General features: G+C 43.1%; 1 protein-coding gene across 3 annotated transcripts in view; it reads left to right on the plus strand.

Moving 5' to 3' along the window:
• Nucleotides 1–17,535, plus strand: part of LOC115117976 (SPRY domain-containing SOCS box protein 4-like) — a 60,099-nt gene that overhangs the window by 19,284 nt on the left and 23,280 nt on the right. The window lies entirely within an intron of this gene.

Genomic DNA, 17,535 nt, shown 5'->3' on the forward strand with positions numbered 1-17,535 from the left:
AACTGTGGGAGCAATTATTAGGAAATGGAAGACATACAAGACCACTGATAATCTCCCTCGATCTGGGGCTCCACGCAAGATCTCAACCTGTGGGGTCAAAATGATCACAAGAACGGTGAGCAAAAATCCCAGAACCACACGGGGGGACCTAGTGAATGACCTGCAGAGAGCTGGGACCAAAGTAACAAACCTACCATCAGTAACACACTACGCCGCCAGGGACTCAAATCCTGCAGTGCCAGACGTGTCCCCCTGCTTAAGCCAGTACATGTCCAGGCCCATCTGAAGTTCGCTAGAGAGCATTTGGATGATCCAGAAGAAAATTGGGAAAATGTCATATGGTCAGATGAAACCAAAATATAACTTTTTGGTAAATATTCAACTCGTCGTGTTTGGAGGACAAAGAATGCTGAGTTGCATCCAAAGAACACCATACCTACTGTGAAGCATGGGGGTGGAAACATGCTTTTGGGCTGTTTTTCTGCAAAGGGACCAGGACGACTGATCCGTGTAAAGGAAAGAATGAATCGGGCCATGTATCGTGAGATTTTGAGTGAAACGTGGATGAAACGTGGCTGGGTCTTTCAGCATGACAATGATCCCAAACACACCGCCCGGGCAAAGAAGGAGTGGCTTCGTAAGAAGCATTTCAAGGTCCTGGAGTGGCCTAGCCAGTCTCCAGATCTCAACCCCATAGAAAATCTTTGGAGGGAGTTGAAAGTCCGTGTTGCCCAGCAACAGCCCCAAAACATCACTGCTCTAGAGGAGATCTGCATGGAGGAATGGGCCAAAATACCAGCAACAGTGTGTGACAACCTTGTGAAGACTTACAGAAAACGTTTGACCTCTGTCATTGCCAACAAAGGGTATATAACAAAGTATTGAGAAACTTTTGTTATTGACCAAATGCTTATTTTCCACCATAATTTGCAAATAAATTAATTAAAAATCCTACAATGTGATTTTCTGGATTTTGTTCATAGTTGAAGTGTACCTATGATGAAAATTACAGGCATCATCTTTTTAAGTGTGAGAAATTGCACAATTGGTGGCTGACTAAATACTTTTTTGCCCCACTGTACATGTAGGTAGAGTTATTAAAGTGACTGCAAAGATGATAACAACAGAGTAGCAGCAGTGTAAAAGGGGCAATGCAAATAATCTGGGTGGCCATTTGATTAGATGTTCAGCGGATGGTCAGGCTCACCGTAGTCTTGTAGGTCAAGAGGTTGCTGTGTCATGTCACTAAATCATGCCCCAGGAAGTCTTCCCTCCAGTATGTCAATGAGACCTCACCCCAGCTGCCACTTCTCCCACTCCTTTTTAATCATCTGTTGTTTTACGGTCTGTTCTATATGGCATGCAAAGCGTTGTACCCGTTGCCTGAGTCAGACACAGGACAGTGTCTCGAGGCTCCTATTCACAGACGGACAGAATTCTCACCCTGGCTGACCTGCCTCACAAGATCAAACAATGAGGCTACTCCGATCAGAATTGGATCAGTGTTCTCCGGATCCAATGTGTTGCACACTGTCCTCCCAGTCTCTGCAGAGCGCATCAGAGTATAATTATTGTAGGCCTATGTAGACGGGCACGAGTGGTCTTTCAATCACACAGTCGTGAAATGTGTTTTTGAGATCAAAGCGACCCTAGCCTTGTGTGCACAGTTGTAGGTCATTTTTGGTCAGCAATGAGAAAATCATGGTGTGCACCATGGGGGAGATTTGCACAGCAAGTAAAATAATAACCAGCCAAACTACATTATGTTGTGAATTTGCTATCTTGCTAGTTAATTATTTAGCTATGTCTTAATGGCATTGTCGTGTCCCATGTCCTAAAATAACTTTCCACCGACACTTGTGTAGAACTGAAAATGGCTGACACGCAGTTGATACTGGTGCACAGTTGATGAAACTAATGCTGCATATTCCCGGTTGTAAAACTGTCTCTCAGATGCTCAAAATTGGTTAGGATTCTCCTCTATTCAATCCTGGCCAAGTTAAAACATATATCCTTAGAGTAGCCTAATTGACAAACTCATGCTTTCAAGCTCGCCCATGAACACGGAATATTTTAACCTTACAAATAAATAAACATCTTACTTAGCTACCTTAGCCATTTGATACTTAGTTCATTTAATGAAGGAATTATTTGAAAAAGACAACAGTATTTGGTTGTTGTTGGAACCCCTTGCCAACAGCCAATGAAATTGCAGGGCGCCAAATACAAATCAACAGAAATCTCATAAATCTAATTTCTCAAACATACAAGTATTAGGCACCATTTTAAAGATAAAATTCTCATTAATCCAAGAACAGTGTCTGATTTAAAAAATGCTTTACAGCGAAAACTCCACAAACTATTGTTAGGTCACCACCAAGTCACAGAAAAACCCAGCCATTTTTCCAGCCAAAGAGAGGAGACACAAAAAGCACAAATAGAGATAAAATTAATCACTAACCTTTGATGATCTTCATCAGATGACACTCATAGGACTTAATGTTACATGTATTGTGTATGTTTTATTCGGTAAAGTTCATATTTATATTTAAAAAATCTCATTTTACATTGGCGTGTTACGTTCAGTAGTTCCGAAACATGCAGTGATTTTGCAGAGAGCCACATGAATTTACAGAAATACTCATTATAAATGTTTATAAATACATGTGTTATACATGGAAATATAGATAAACTTCTCCTTAATGCAACCGCTGTGTCAGAAAAAAATCTTCACGGAAAAAGCATAATCTGAGTACGGCGCTCAGAGCCCAAAACAGCCAAAATAAATATCCGCCATGTTGCGCAGTCAACATTGGTCAGAAATAGCATTATAAATATTCACTTACCTTTGATCTTCATCCGAATGCACTCCCAGGAATCCCAGTTCGACAGTAAATGTTTGATTTGTTCCGTAAAGTCCATCAGTTATGTCCAAATAGCTTCCTTTGTTAGGGCATTTGGTAAACAAATCCAAATGCGCGTTCAGGTCCAGCCGAACGTCGGCCGAAAAGTTCAAAAGGTTATATTACAGGTCGTAGAAACTTGTCAAACTAAGTATAGAATCAATCTTTAAGTTGTTTTTATCATAAATGTTCAATAATGTTCCAACCGGAGAATTCCATTGTCTGTAGAAAAGCAATGGAACGAGAGCTACCTCATGTGAAATGCGCATGACTGAGAACGAGGCTGCTGCCAGACCCCTTAGTCAAACAGCTCTCATCTGGCCCCCCTTTCTAAAGACGGTTGACATCTATTGGAAGCCTTAGGAAGTGTTATGTTATACACAGACATCATTCAAACAGTTTTAGAAACTTCAGAGTGTTTTCTATCCAATACTAATAATACTATGCATATATTAGCATCTGGGACTAAGTAGGAGGCAGTTTACTCTGGCACGCTATTCATCCCCCTATTCCAAAGAAGTTAATGGTAAATAGCTGTGCTGCTGTAAGGGTCTATGCCTCCTTAACCTCTCTGGGATATGTGGGACGCTAGCGAAAATGCAGAGTGCCAAATTCAAATAAATTACTATAAAAATCTAACTTTCTTTAACCTCTTCAGTCGACCCTCTACTTTTTTGAACATTCTGTTAAAAATCGCGCAACATTTCAGCGCCCTGCTACTCATGCCAGGAATATAGTATATGCATTTGCTTAGTCTGTGTGGATAGAAAACACTCAGACGTTTATAAAACTGGTTAAATCACTGCTGTGGCTTTACCAGAACGGCATTTACATCGAAAAGCACAGGAAAAACTGATCACTGAAAATGGGAAAATATATCCATGCGCTACTTGAACCCATTGATAAAGGTGAACCACAATTAATTGACTGAGGTTGCAGTACCTACAGCTTCCACACGGTGTCTAGAGTCTTGTCATTTCCCTTAGAGTTTTTTCTTGGTCAAACACATGCAGGGCACCGTATCTCCTATGGTCTAGGACCGGATATTTTCGTTGAGTTTCTAGCCGGACATTTTTCCAGACGGACAGCTAATTTACATTTACATTTAAGCTAATGATCTTTACATCGCCTCCTGATGAATTTTATCGCTTATTAACGTTTACTAATACCTAAAGTTGCATTACAAACGTATTTCGAAGTATTTTGTGAAAGTTTATCGTCGACTTTTTGAATTTAAAAAAATGACGTTACGTTTTGAAACGATGTTTTTTTCGTTTATCACACAGTCTACATATAACGATATCTAGGCTTTATATGGACCGATTTAATCTAAATAAAGACCCAAATAGTGTTTATGGGACATCTAGGAGTGCCAACAAAGAAGATGGTGAAAGGTAATGAATGTTTTCTATTTTATTGTGCGGTTTGTGTAACGCCGAAATGCTAATTATTTTGTTTACGTCCCCTGTGGGTCTTTTTGGGTGTTACATGCTATCAGATAGCTTCTCATGCTTTCGCCGAAAAGCATTTAAAAAATCTGACTTGTTGCCTGGATTCACAACGAGTGTAGCTTTAATTCGATACCCTGCATGTGTATTTTAATGAACTTTTGAGTTTTAACTAATACTATTAGCATTTAGCGTAGCGCATTTGCATTTCCAGGGCTCTAGTTGGGACGCAAGCGTCCCGAGTAGAAGCAACAGGTTAAATCACACATGCAAGATAGCAAATTAAAGCTACACTTGTTATGAATCCAGCCAACATGTCAGATTTCAAAAAGGCTTTTCGGCGAAAGCAAACGATGCTATTATCTGAGGATGGCGCCTCCGTAAACAAAAAGAGAAAAACATATTTCAACCCTGCAGGCGCGACACAAAACGCAGGAATAAAAATATAATTCATGCCTTACCTTTGACGAGCTTCTTTTGTTGGCACTCCAATATGTCCCTTAAACATCACAAATGGTCCTTTTGTTCGATTAATTCCGTCTATATATATCCAAAATGTCAATTTATTTGGCGTGTTTGATCCAGAAAAACACCGGTTCCAACTTTCGCAACGTGACTACAAAATATCTCAAAAGTTACCTTTAAACTTTGCCAAAAAAATTCAAACTACTTTTGTAATACAACTCTAGTTATTTTTTAACGTAAATAATCGATAAAATTGAAGACTGGATGATCTGTGTTCAATACAGGAGGAAAACAAACTGTAGCTAGCTTTCTGGTCACATGCCTCTATCTAACAGTACACTTCAAGTGACCCTCGTTCAAGATGGCCGTACTTCTTCATTACACAAAGGAAAAACCTCAACCAATTTCTAAAGACTGTTGACATCCAGTGGAAGTGATAGGAACTGCAGGAAGGTCCCTTATAAATCTGGATTCCCAATGAAAACTCATTGAAAAGAGTGACTTTGGGGTTTCGCCTGCTAAATAAGTTCTGTTATACTCACAGACATGATTCAAACAGTTTTAGAAACTTTAGAGTGTTTCCTATCCAAATCTACTAATACTATGCATATATTATCTCCTGGGGATGAGTAGCAGGCAGTTGAATTTGGGCATGCATTTCATCCGGATGTGAAAATACTGCCCCCTGTCACCAAGAAGTTAAAGACTACCCCCACCATCATGGCTTCCTTGGGTTTGTTGATCCTCCTGTTAGGCTAAGCAGCAGTAGCCTCAGTCTAGGCCTTCCCAGCAGGTGTGACTCGACTGTGGTCCCTACACAGCAAGTCTGGTCGACCGGAACATGACTGAACACTGCTTCCCAAATCCCCCCCTGAGCACCGGAGTGCGCTGAACAATACACAAGTCCTTCAGTGTTCAGTCAATCACCCGCCAATCAAGACTAGTAGTGCTGTCCTGGAGAAAGTTTTCTTTTGGACCTGACTGAGTCTTAAGAGTCAACACACAGGTGGACACACTAGCTCTGGTTTCACCAGTTCTCTCGCATTGTAAGCTGCTGTTAGTTTCTCAGTTCCAGCATGAATAACAGAATTGTCTTGTGTGTTCTTTAGGGCTGACCTCAATTAGTCGACTGGTCGATTGCATTTAAAAAAAAAATTGAGCATGGTCAAATATGAAAAATGTTTAGCACACGAGATGCATTCATGCCCTTCTGAGTGGACTAATCCATTGTGCAGGCCGCATGTATGGCTCACCAGTAGTACAGTTATCATTAATTCCCATAATATCTAATCTACAACGCTTGTTTGGTTACAGTAATTTGTTTGCATTGAATTGTATTATTGTTGCAGTCTTACCATTGTCATTGTAGGAGTGGACATGTTGTTTGCAGAACGCACAACCTAGGCTTCACTTGTAAGAAAGTTTTGGTTTATTTCGATCCATTTGTTTGAGGGCTCCTGTCTATCTTGAGTTAGGACATGCACCTGATTATGCATATAGAAGTCGGACTAGTCCATCTGGCCTGCGTGCATATGTAGTCCTATAATATGACCATTTGGGGATGTGATACTAGTTCTGAGTGTCTTAACTGGCCATCACTGTGGAGCTTCTCAGTAATTTTTTCTTCATCTCATACAGCAAGTTAACAGTCTGTTTTTGCATCCATTTGAGAAGGACAATAGTTCCTCAACATAGCCTTTTGGATTACCGGAATGAAAGGGGGAAAAATGTAATGCTCTGATCTGGTGGAAATGTCATAAAATTGGCCTACCTGATTTACTACTTATCCCTTGTACAATGATTAAAGTTCCTTGCAGCCAGTGATTTATAGGATATTTGTTTTCATCAGGATATTTTCTACCTATGGGCTGCAATGTTTTTTTGTTGTTTTTACTGCGATGTTTTTATTTATGTAGGCTATTTTTACATATTGGCAATAAAAGTTACAAATCTAAAAAGTAGAATTTTGATTAACCACGTTACATTGATTTTGACTTTATTATAAATTAAACTGTTCCATGAAAATGTACATATGAAAATCATAACTGGCATGCAGATCAGAAGAAATGGTAGGATAACTCGGCACTCCAAATAGGAAAGGTTGCCGACCTCTGTTGTAGCCTAACTTCGGGAGCATAATATCAGAATCTGCCAAGGCCAGCAGGAGGGTCAGGAACAGGTTTGTTTTATTCTGGTTAGGCTATATTGCTCTCTGGCTCCATCTTTAGTAATCTGTCTTCAGTTTTAATTGCAGTTCTTAAAGCATCAGACAACACAGGGCCAAGCGTTCCTCTAACACCAGCTCTGGACGCCTGCTGTGTTCCTGGTTCCTGCCACGCTGCACAATCTAATGTATCTTTTGTTCTCAGCAGTTGTTCCTATCTGTGGGATATTTTTTTCTGTATAACTATCCCTATTGTTTAGTTGGGAACTGACATGTATTTACATAGATATTTTAAAGTAACTATGCTTGCTCTGGCCTAGAGTTGTGCTACTTGCAGTGACAGACCATATGTTTTATCCTTGGAGGTCGGTGTTTGCACATGTTTTTTGCCTGTTGATTCGTGTGCATTTGCCTGTGTTATAAGCGTGTGTGTGTCATAGATGTATGTCAATCATGGCAGGGCCCTGTTATGAATAGAGCTCACATCCCTGTCAACATCACCCAGCTCTCCAGACTGGCTTGAGATTAGATGAGTGACAGCGGTCTGTCCATCCCTAACGGGGTCATCGCTCTTGGGAGGTTCATCTCTCCCTGGTGGGTTTTTGACGAGCACAGTGACGCAGGATGAGCCAGGGACAGGGGGCAGGATTGTATGATCCACACTAACAAGCTACTAATTGGTTGTTAATGTGACAGAGCGGGGTTTGAGTCACAAGGCTATTTTAGCCCACTGAGCTAAGGCCTAGACATTAGAAAATGTAAGTCTATTGAAATCTACTCACAGAAAGTTATTAGGGTCTACCAGGCTTGGGATTGAACTTTAGACTGCATAGGTCTTAAGTCCATAATTTCTTCAATCAGTGATTGGCCTCCATTGGGTAGACTTGCCCATTCGGCTAAGCTTTGAACCCACGCATCATCACCAGTCTCCAAGGCTTTGTGGAGTCAGTTGAGAATCAACTGACTGCTCCAAATAAGTTGAGAAATTCTTGACAAAAGGTAAAGGTATACTGCACTTGCATCCTTACTGTAGTTCTGTCTCTGAGGATATTTTTTTAAACCAAGCACACTGCTATCCCAGAGGTTCAGGGGTTAAAATATCTGTGGTTTCTCATGTTAACAACAATCTCTTAATATTTCATTACTTAATTATTCCTGTAATCAGTCATCGGCCTATTAACGTGCTGTCTGCCAAGGTGGACAAATAGTGGTTGGAGCAGAACCTCATAGGGATGATTTGCGTTCTTATTTTAGAGCCCCTGCTGCAGGCTCACGCTGTAATGGCTGGCTGGGTATTTTGGGAGCTAATTTATTGCATCTCTCTCAAGGGGGTGGTGGGGGGAAGGAGGGAGTGGGGTGTAAGATATGCACCCAGGGCTCCTTCCCGACTGGTGATTCATCTCCATGCTACATCGGCATGACGTGCCGTTTTTTATTTCACAATTTAATGTGTGTGAAGATGACGCTATTCAGCCGGCACTCGTATACAAGTAAAGTCTATGGGGGAGAAACTCACCCTGAGTGTTTTGTGGAGAGAGAGAAAAGAGCACCGGGTTGGAGGGAGATGAAGAGCGGTCTGTTTTATATCCCCAGTGGCTCATACTGATAAATGGCTGGCCCCAGTCTTCCCACTGACCAACAAATGTCACATCATAAAAAACAGTACGCACTCTTCCAGTGTCTCTCTCTCACCCCCTGCCTTGCAAAGCACTCAATTATACCATGGGGTATTCCTCCAACACCACCTCGCCCTATCAAGCGGCTAAATTGTGTTCCTAAGTGCATTTGAGCTAAATTGAAGCAGCCTCAATCACAGAGCTGCTATGATTTATTTTCTTTAATTCGAGACGCGATAAAACTGCAAGGTGAGGTCTGTCATTACCTTACCATTACATGCTGTTGGTGAGGTCTGTCATTACCTTACCATTACATGCTGTTGGTGAGGTCTGTCATTACCTTACCATTACATGCTGTTGGTTAGGGATGTGGCGAGTGGTGTTTTGGATAACTAATTGTCATGCAAAACGGCCACAATTGTCATAATTGTCATTTTGGTTTAATTGTTTTTATTTGTATTGTACTGCATTATAATGCTACGACATACGTAATGGTTTAGCTATGACATATCTAATGGTTTAGCTACGACATACGTAATGGTTTAGCTATGACATATCTAATGGTTTAGCTACGACATACAGTTGAAGATGAAGTTTACATACACCTTAGCCAAATACATTTAAACTCCGTTTTTCACAATTCCTGACATTTAATCCTAGTCAAATTCCCTGCCTTAGGTCAATTAGGATCACTACTTTATTTTAAGAATGTGAAATATTAGAATAATAGTAGAGAGAAGGATTTATTTAAGCTTTTATTTCTTTCATCACATCCCCAGTGGGTCAGAATTTTACATACACTCAATTAGTATTTGGTAGCATTGCCTTTTTAAATTGTCAAACGTTTCTGGTAGCCTTCCACAAGCTTCCCACAATGAGTTGGGTGAATGTTGACCCATTCCTCCTGACACAGCCGGTGTAACTGAGTCAGGCCGACTGAGATGGCCGCCTCGCTTCGCGTTCCTAGGAAACTATGCAGTTTTTTGTTTTTTTACGTGTTATTTCTTACATTAGTACCCCAGGTCATCTTAGGTTTCATTACATACAGTCGAGAAGAACTACTGAATATAAGATCAGCGTCAACTCACCATCAGTACGACCAAGAATATGTTTTCCGCGACGCGGATCCTGTGTTCTGCCTTACAAACAGGACAACGGAATGGATCGCATGCAGCGACCCAAGGAAACGACTCCGAAAAAGAGGGAAACGAGGCGGTGTTCTGGTCAGACTTAAAAAAGGGCACATCGCGCACCACTCCCCAGCATTCTTCTTGCCAATGTCCAGTCTCTTGACAACAAGGTTGACGAAATCCGAGCAAGGGTAGCATTCCAGAGGGACATCAGAGACTGCAACGTTCTCTGCTTCACGGAAACATGGCTTACTGGGAAGACGCTATCCGATGCGGTGCAGCCAACGGGTTTCTCCACGCATCGCGCCGACAGAAACAAACATCTTTCTGGTAAGAAGAGTGGCGGGGGCGTATGCCTCATGACTAACGAGACATGGTGTGATGAAGGAAACATACAGGAACTCAAATCCTTCTGTTCACCTGATTTAGAATTCCTCACAATCAAATGTAGACCGCATTATCTTCCAAGAGAATTCTCTTCGATTATAATCACAGCTGTATATATCCCCCCCCAAGCAGACACATCGATGGCTCTGAACGAACTTTATTTAACTCTTTGCAAACTGGAAACCATTTATCCGGAGGCTGCATTCATTGTAGCTGGGGATTTTAACAAAGCTAATCTGAAAACAAGACTCCCTAAATTTTATCAGCATATCGATTGCGCAACCAGGGTTGGTAAAACCTTGGATCATTGTTACTCTAACTTCCGCGACGCATATAAGGCCCTGCCCCGCCCCCCTTTCAGAAAAGCTGACCACGACTCCATTTTGCTGATCCCTGCCTACAGGCAGAAACTAAAACAAGAGGCTCCCACGCTGAGGTCTGTCCAACGCTGGTCAGACCAAGCTGACTCCACACTCCAAGACTGCTTCCATCACGCGGACTGGGACATGTTTCGTATTGCGTCAGATGAAAATATTGACGAATACGCTGATTCGGTGTGCGAGTTCATTAGAACGTGCGTCGACGATGTCGTTCCCATAGCAACGATAAAAACATTCCCAAACCAGAAACCGTGGATTGATGGCAGCATTCGCGTGAAACTGAAAGCGCGAACCACTGCTTTTAATCAGGGCAAGGTGTCTGGTAACATGTCCGAATATAAACAATGCAGCTATTCCCTCCGCAAGGCTATTAAACAAGCTAAGCGTCAGTACAGAGACAAAGTGGAATCTCAATTCAATGGCTCAGACACAAGAGGCATGTGGCAGGGTCTACAGTCAATCACGGACTACAAGAAGAAACCCAGCCCAGTCACGGACCAGGATGTCTTGCTCCCAGGCAGACTAAATAACTTTTTTTCCCGCTTTGAGGACAATACAGTGCCACTGACACGGCCTGCAACGAAAACATGCGGTCTCTCCTTCACTGCAGCCGAGGTGAGTAAGACATTTAAACGTGTTAACCCTCGCAAGGCTGCAGGCCCAGACGGCATCCCCAGCCACGCTCTCAGAGCATGCGCAGACCAGCTGGCCGGTGTGTTTACGGACATATTCAATCAATCCCTATACCAGTCTGCTGTTCCCACATGCTTCAAGAGGGCCACCATTGTTCCTGTTCCCAAGAAAGCTAAGGTAACTGAGCTAAACGACTACCGCCCGTAGCACTCACTTCCGTCATCATGAAGTGCTTTGAGAGACTAGTCAAGGACCATATCACCTCCACCCTACCTGACACCCTAGACCCACTCCAATTTGCTTACCGCCCAAATAGGTCCACAGACGATGCAATCTCAACCACACTGCACACTGCCCTAACCCACCTGGACAAGAGGAATACCTATGTAAGAATGCTGTTCATCGACTACAGCTCGGCATTCAACACCATAGTACCCTCCAAGCTCGTCATCAAGCTCGAGACCCTGGGTCTCGACCCCGCCCTGTGCAACTGGGTACTGGACTTCCTGACGGGCCGCCCCAGGTGGTGAGGGTAGGCAACAACATCTCCTCCCGCTGATCCTCAACACGGGGCCCCACAAGGGTGCGTTCTGAGCCCTCTCCTGTACTCCCTGTTCACCCACGACTGCGTGGCCACGCACGCCTCCAACTCAATCATCAAGTTTGCGGACGACACAACAGTGGTAGGCTTGATTACCAACAACGACGAGACGGCCTACATGGAGGAGGTGAGGGCCCTCGGAGTGTGGTGTCAGGAAAATAACCTCACACTCAACGTCAACAAAACTAAGGAGATGATTGTGGACTTCAGGAAACAGCAGAGGGAACACCCCCCTATCCACATCGATGGAACAGTAGTGGAGAGGGTAGCAAGTTTTAAGTTCCTCGGCATACACATCACAGACAAACTGAATTGGTCCACTCACACTGACAGCGTCGGGAAGAAGGCGCAGCAGCGCCTCTTCAACCTCAGGAGGCTGAAGAAATTCGGCTTGTCACCAAAAGCACTCACAACTTCTACAGATGCACAATCGAGAGCATCCTGGCGGGCTGTATCACCGCCTGGTACGGCAACTGCTCCGCCCTCAACCGTAAGGCTCTCCAGAGGGTAGTGAGGTCTGCACAACGCATCACCGGGGGCAAACTACCTGCCCTCCAGACCACCTACACCACCCGATGTTACAGGAAGGCCATAAAGATCATCAAGGACATCAACCACCCGAACCACTGCCTGTTCACCCCGCTATCATCCAGAAGGCGAGGTCAGTACAGGTGCATCAAAGCTGGGACCGAGAGACTGAAAAACAGCTTCTATCTCAAGGCCATCAGACTGTTAAACAGCCACCACTAACATTGAGTGGCTGCTGCCAACACACTGTCATTGACACTGACCCAACTCCAGCCACTTTAATAATGGGAATTGATGGGAAATGATGTAAATATATCACTAGCCACTTTAAACAATGCTACCTTATATAATGTTACTTACCCTACATTATTCATCTCATATGCATACGTATATACTGTACTCTACATCATCGACTGCATCCTTATGTAATACATGTATCACTAGCCACTTTAACTATGCCACTTTGTTTACTTTGTCTACATACTCATCTCATATGTATATACTGTACTCGATACCATCTACTGTATGCTGCTCTGTACCATCACTCATTCATATATCCTTATGTACATATTCCTTATCCCCTTACACTGTTTATAAGACAGTAGTTTTGGAATTGTTAGTTAGATTACTTGTTGGTTATCACTGCATTGTCGGAACTAGAAGCACAAGCATTTCGCTACACTCGCATTAACATCTGCTAACCATGTGTATGTGACAAATAAAATTTGATTTGATTTGAAAGGTTTGTAGGCCTCCTTACTCACACACACTTTTTCAGTTCTGCCCACACATTTTCTATAGGACGGATGTCAGGGCTTTGTGATGGCCACTCCAATACCTTGACTTTGTTGTCCATAAGCCATTTTGCCACAAGTTTGGAAGTATGCTCGGGGTCATTGTCCATTTGGAAGACCCATTTGCGACCAAGCTTTAACTTCCTGACTGATGTGGATATATTGAAGAAACATCTGACAATTTTCCTTCCCCATGATGCCATCTATTTTGTGAAGTGCACCAGTCCCTCCTGCAGCAAAGCACCCCCACAACATGATTCTGCCACTCCCGTGCTTCACGGTTGGGATGGTGTTCTTTGGTTTGCAAGCCTCCCCCTTTTTCCTCCAAACATAACGATGGTCATTATGGCCAAATAGTTCTATTTTTGTTTCATCAGACCAGAGGACATCTCTCCAAAAGGTACGGTCTTTGTCCCCATGTGCAGTTGCAAACCGTAGTCTGGCTTTTTTTAATGGCGGTTTTGGAGCAGTGGCTTCTTCCTTGCTGAGCGGCCTTCCAGGTTATGTCTATCGGATTCGTTTTACTGTGGATATAGATACCTTTGTACATGTTTCCTCCAGAATCTTTACAAGGTCCTTTGCTGTTGTTCTGGGATTGATTTGCACTTTTCGCACCAAAGTATGTTCATCTCTAGAAGACGATGCGTCTCCTTCCTGAGCGGTATGACGGCTGTGTGGTCCCATGGTGTTTAGTCTTGCGTACTATTGTTTGCACAGATGAACATGGTACCTTCAGGCATTTGGTTCATCCTTGGGAGCAATTTCCAGACTTGTGGAGGTCTACAATCTTTTTATTACTGGCCCAACACTAACCCTGTGTGCTCGTAAAATGATTACCAACCTTATACACTTCATGTAAAAATAAGAAACTGCTATTGGGTAAACTATAGCTACTTGAAAATAAATTTCAAAATAAAATGTATGAAGAGTGTTATGATATTTCTTTTTAGTTCACGGTTTTGCCCATAATTGTGGGCAAAGGCAGCCCCCTTGTGGAATCAAAAAAAGCAGCTTCCTATAGTTCTCTCTGTTTTGCCCAGTTGGCACATGTGAGCTTGATGCACCCCAAGCCAAAGCATCATTGGCTTGTTGTAGTGCAAACCTGCTGTTCTTTTGTGTACCAGTCACTCAGGGACTTACCTAAAGATAATGACTTCCTTGTTTTAGTGTAGAGAGAAACCAGTACCCAAACTAACAAGGAGGAATCTGACCTTTTTTCCACTTTGTGTTTCGCTATGACCTTACTGTCATTCTCCTTTCGCTGCCCATTCAACTCTCATACCGGTCTGTCCACACAAAACGAGTGTTTTGAATGCTGGAGTCAGGGTAACCTCGGTGTGTGTGTGTGTGTGTGTGTGTGTGTGTGTGTGTGTGTGTGTGTGTGGTGCTGGGGGGAAGAATGGAACAACAAAGACCCATTCTGAAGAAGATTCAGTTAGTGAATGACGGAGAAGTGGAGGGAACAGGTGGTGAATTGTGAAGAAAGAGCAATAAGAGACATCAGTCTCAACTCTAGCCGTTCCAACCTGCTGCCTATCTATCACATCACTATGTGTGTGTTCGTGTGTTTTTGCCTGTGGGCCTGATGAGCTGGGAGAGATGACTCCTCTAATCAGTAGATTACTCATGATGATGCTGGACTGGAGGCCTGAGGGAAGGGCACTGTAATCTGCCCAGCACTTCCACTTTGCCGTTTTGCCATATGATGCAAAGTGCCCTCTATAGGTTAAAATCCCTTATCATATGCACTATAGTCTGCCCTGCTATGGAAACATTTGCATATATTGATCTCGGATGAAGATTAAGATTCCTAAAAGGTTGTTGCTTTTTTTTCTTTCTTAAATCCATTTTCTGCTCATTGATGTTGAGCATTCATTGGATTATTCTCCACAGGAAACTGAGAACAACACTATCTCTTGGAGCACACTGGCACTCCTGGAACTCTTTTCAAGATACAGTTGGCCAAAAAAGTATTTAGTCAGTCACCAATTGTGCAAGTTCTCCTACTTAAAAAAGATGAGAAGCCTGTAATGTTCATCATAGTAACACTTCAACTATGCCAGATAAAATTAGGGGAAAAAATCCAAAAATCACATTGTGGGATTTTTTATGAATTTATTTGCAAATTATGGTGGAAAATAATGATTTGGTCAATAACAAAAGTTTATCTCAATACTTTGTCATTGCCAACAAAGGGTATATAACAGAGGTCAAATGTTTTCTGTAAGTCTTCACAAGGTTTTCACACACTGTTGCTGGTATTTTGGCCCATTCCTCCGTGCAGATCTCCTCTAGAGCAGTGATGTTTTGGGGCTGTTGCTGGGCAACACAGACTTTCAACTCCCTCCAAAGATTTTCTATGGGGTTGAGATCTGGAGACTGGCTAGGCTACTCCAGGACCTTGAAATGCTTGTTACAAAGCCACTCCTTCTTTGCCCGGGCGGTGTGTTTGGGATCATTGTCATGCTGAAAGACCCAGCCACGTTTCATCTTCAATGCCCTTGCCGATGGAAGGAGGTTTTCACTCAAAATCTCATGATACATGGCCCCATTCATTCTTTCCTTTACACAGATCGTCGTCCTGGTCCCTTTGCAGAAAAACAGCCCCAAAGCATGATGTTTCCACCCCCATGCTTCACAGTAGGTATGGTGTTATTTGGATGCAACTCAGCATTTTTTGTCCTCCAAACACGACGAGTTGAGTTTTTACCAAAACGTTCTATTTTGGTTTCAGCTGACCATATGACATTCTCCCAATCTTCTTCTGGATCATCCAAATGCTATCTAGCAAACTTCAGACGGGCCTGGACATGTACTGGCTTAAGCAGGGGGACACGTATGGCACTGCAGGATTTGAGTCCCTGGCGGCGTAGTGTGTTACTGATGGTAGGCTTTGTTACTTTGGTCCCAGCTCTCTGCAGGTCATTCACTAGGTCCCCTTGTGTGGTTCTGGGATTTTTGCTCCCCGTTCTTGTGATCATTTTGACCCCACGGGTTGAGATCTTGCGTGGAGCCCCAGATCGAGCGAGATTAGCAGTGGTCTTGTATGTCTTCCATTTCCTAATAATTGCTCCCACAGTTGATTTCTTCAAACCAAGCTGCTTACCTATTGCAGATTCAGTCTTCCCAGCCTGGTGCAGGTCTACAATTTTGTTTCTGATGTCCTTTGACAGCTCTTTGGTCTTGGCCATAGTGGAGTTTGGAGTGTGACTGTTTGAGGTTGTGGACAGGTGTCTTTTATACTGATAACAAGTTCAAACAGGTGCCATTAATACAGGTAACAAGTGGAGGACAGAGGAGCCTCTTAAAGAAGTTACAGGTCTGTGAGAGCCAGAAATCTTGCTTGTTTGTAGGTGACCACATACTTATTTTCCACCATAATTTGCAAATAAATTCATTAAAAATCCTCCAATGTGATTTTCTGGATTTTTTTCTCTCATTTTATCTGTCATAGTTTTATGTGTACCTATGATGAAAATTGCAGGCCTCATCTTTTTAAGTGAGAGAACTTGCACAATTGGTGGCTGACTAAATACTTTTTTGCCCCACTGTACCTTTTTGTGTAGTGAAAAGGATGCTGCTGCTATTCAGCTGTGCTGTCTGACTGTTAACAAGCCTCTGCTTATACAATCTTCCCTTTACAGTCTATGGAACTGCAGCTTTTCAGCAGCAGCCAATATACATCACACCCTGCCCCTTCTCCCACTGCTTTCACTGAAGTTTTTATTTAGCGCCTTAGCTACCAAACGGTCTTCTCTCCAATCCTCATTTAGCTTAATTGCTGCTGAGCCCCGGCCTATCAAGATAGACAGGGAGATTGTGAGGGAGAGGTGAAGGTAGCCGTAATGAGAAAGGCGTGATGTATTAATCAGGCCTGACGTCTCTCATCCCCTCTAATCTCATCAAGTGGTAGAGAGCTCCCAGTTCCGCCCAGCAACATCTGTGGACTCAAAATGGGGCGTTATCCACCTGTAAACCAGATTTCCACCTCGTGAAACCGGAGGCTGCAGCACTTTACACAGCAGATGGATGTGGTCTTGGCTGGGTAGTCTCGTCTCCAGTGGTTCACCAGGTGGTTGAGGATTGAAGTTACTGCTGGTTTGGTGTTATTTTGGAGTTAAGTGTGTGTTTTGGGTCTAGTTTGGTGGAAGCAGCAGGGGCACCGTGAGAATAGGTTCGTTGTCTGGATAGTGTGTGTGTGTGTGGAGGCTGGGAATTATTCCGTGCATGAGAGACCTTGTAGTCACATTGTGATTAGAGGCTGTTTTCCTTAGGCTGAGAAATGTACTACAGTGACGCAGCCCACGGAGTCGTTTCATCAATTCCGCCCCGGCCTAATGGCCAATTTAGCCATCAAACGACAGGTGGTGCAGCACTACACGCCTGGTTAATGTTTGAAGAGGAGGCGCCTGAACATTTGATGAACATTAAGATTGCAATGCCCCATATGGTTTCTCTCTCTCTCTATACCTCCCTCCTCCTTAGC

The sequence above is a fragment of the Oncorhynchus nerka genome, linkage group LG11 (assembly GCF_034236695.1).
Source record: "Oncorhynchus nerka isolate Pitt River linkage group LG11, Oner_Uvic_2.0, whole genome shotgun sequence".
In the NCBI taxonomy this organism is placed as follows: domain Eukaryota; kingdom Metazoa; phylum Chordata; class Actinopteri; order Salmoniformes; family Salmonidae; genus Oncorhynchus; species Oncorhynchus nerka.